The following is a 2,514-nucleotide window of genomic DNA, read 5'->3' on the forward strand; positions in this document are numbered from 1 at the left end:
TCATCGTTCCAAAGAAGGATGGGGGGTTGCGTCCAATTTTAGACCTGCGCCTATTGAATCGCTCGGTAGGGAAGCTAAAATTCAAGATGCTCACTATCAAGCAGATCGTGTCACAAATCAGATCCGAGGACTGGTTTGTCACGATAGATCTAAAGGATGCATACTTCCACATTTCCATCCTTCCACAACACAGGAAGTTCCTGAGGTTCGCCTTCGGGGGCGAGGCTTACCAGTACAGGGTTCTTCCGTTTGGCCTAGCGTTATCTCCCCGCACTTTCACGAAATGCATGGATGCAGCACTAGTGCCTCTGAGGCTTCAGGGCATTCGCATCCTCAATTACATCGACGATTGGTTGATTTTAGCTCAGTCAGAGCAGATGGCGGTTCGGCATCGAGATGTCGTTCTCGCTCATATCAGGAAGTTGGGGTTGAGGCTGAACGCTAAGAAAAGCGTATTATCTCCTTCTCAGAAGACCACTTTTCTGGGTGTCGTTTGGGACTCGGTTTCGATGCGGGCGCGACTCTCTCCGACCCGCATCGCTTCCATTCTCTCAGCTGTGAAACAAGTAAAGCTAGGCCAGCTACTCACTGTAAAGCAGTTTCAGAGACTGTTGGGTCTGATGGCAGCAGCGTCCAACGTTATACCTTGCGGCCTGTTGTACATGAGACCACTACAGTGGTGGCTCAGGACCAAGGGATTCTCCCCAAGGGGAAATCTGCTCCGCACGATCAAAGTCACGCGGCGCTGCCTTCGTGCTTTGGTCATGTGGAAAGAAATTTGGTTCCTATCCAAAGGTCCTGTGTTGGGGGCTCTTTGTCGTCGCGTAACGCTAACGACGGATGCTTCCCTCACAGGGTGGGGGGCGGTCATGAGTGGTCGTCCAGCCCAAGGTCTGTGGCAGGACCATCATCTATCGTGGCATATAAATTGTCTAGAGATGTTGGCGGTGTTTCAGGCTCTGAAACACTTCCTAGCAGACCTGAGAGGTCATCATGTGTTAGTTCAGTCAGGCAACACGTCGGTGGTCTCTTACATAAATCATCAGGGGGGCCTGTGGTCTCGCTGGCTTTACAAGTTGGCCCGTCAGATCCTCCTGTGGTCCCAAGGGAAGTTACTATCTCTGAGAGCAATGTATCTTCCTGGGTATATGAACGTGGTAGCGGACTCCCTGTCGAGGCAGGGGCCGAGGCCGGGGGAATGGAGACTCCACCCCGAGGTGGTGGAGCTCCTTTGGTTGAGTTTCGGTCGCGCCGAGGTGGACCTATTCGCTTCCAGGGAGACCACCCATTGTCATCTGTGGTTCTCCATCAGTCATCCAGCCCCCCTGGGGTTGGACGCTATGGTGCAGCCGTGGCCGAGGTCACATCTGTACGCTTTTCCCCCGATTGCTCTGCTACCAGGAGTTCTGGAGAGGGTCCGCCGGGACGGGGTCAGCCTACTATTAGTAGCCCCGTTCTGGCCGGCCCGAGTGTGGTTCGCGGACCTGATTTCTCTCCTGGACGGCCCTCCTTTGGAGCTCCCGGTCAGGAGGGATCTACTCTCTCAGGCGGGCGGCACGATATTTCACCCCCGCCCGGAATTGTGGAAACTGTGGGCTTGGCCTCTGAGGGGGCCCAGCTCATAGAATCCGGTCTCTCAACCGAGGTTGTTGAGACCATTCTTCACTCCAGAGCTCCATCCACGAGGAAGCTTTATGCCTTGAAGTGGAAACTTTTCACTTCTTGGTGTGGAGAACACCTGCAGGACCCAGTTAACTGCCCAGTGGGTGCAGTGCTGGAATTCCTGCAGGAGCGTTTCTCCACAGGGTTATCCCCCTCCACACTAAAGGTGTATGTGGCGGCACTAGCTGCTTTCCACGTCCCTTTCAGTGGAGTCTCTCTTGGGAGACACCCGCTTATAACTCGTTTCCTACGTGGCACTTTGAGGCTGAGGCCAGCAGTTCGTACGAGGGTGCCGACCTGGGATCTGGCCATTGTATTGGAAGGTCTTTCCCTAGCTCCTTTTGAACCTATCGAAGAAGTTCCTGAGAAGTTTCTCACTTTTAAAACGATCTTTCTACTTGCTATCTCCTCACTAAAAAGAATCGGAGATTTGCAGGCTCTGTCGGTTTCACCCTTGTGCCTGGAATTTTCGCCTGGCATGGTTAAGGCTTTTCTGCATCCTAGACCAGGTTACGTTCCCAAGGTCCCTACTAATGTTGTTAGACCTACAGTCCTGCAGGCCTTCTGTCCTCCTCCATTTTTGTCGTCAGACCAGGAGAAACTTAATTTACTCTGCCCTGTTAGGGCGTTAGACGCTTATGTCCACAGAGCTGCCCTGTGGAGAAAGTCAGAACAACTATTTGTGTGTTTTGGGCCACCTAGGAAAGGGTGTCCCACGTCTAAACAGAGAATGAGCAAGTGGGTGGTCGAGGCTATCTCACTTGCTTATGAGTCGGCTGGTCAGCCTTCACCTTTGGCTGTACGAGCCCACTCTACCAGGAGTATGGCCGCTACTAAAGCTTTATTGTCAGG

The sequence above is a fragment of the Rhinichthys klamathensis genome, unplaced genomic scaffold (assembly GCF_029890125.1).
Source record: "Rhinichthys klamathensis goyatoka isolate OS25496 unplaced genomic scaffold, OSU_Roscu_1.1 h1tg000740l_1, whole genome shotgun sequence".
In the NCBI taxonomy this organism is placed as follows: Eukaryota; Metazoa; Chordata; class Actinopteri; order Cypriniformes; family Leuciscidae; genus Rhinichthys; species Rhinichthys klamathensis.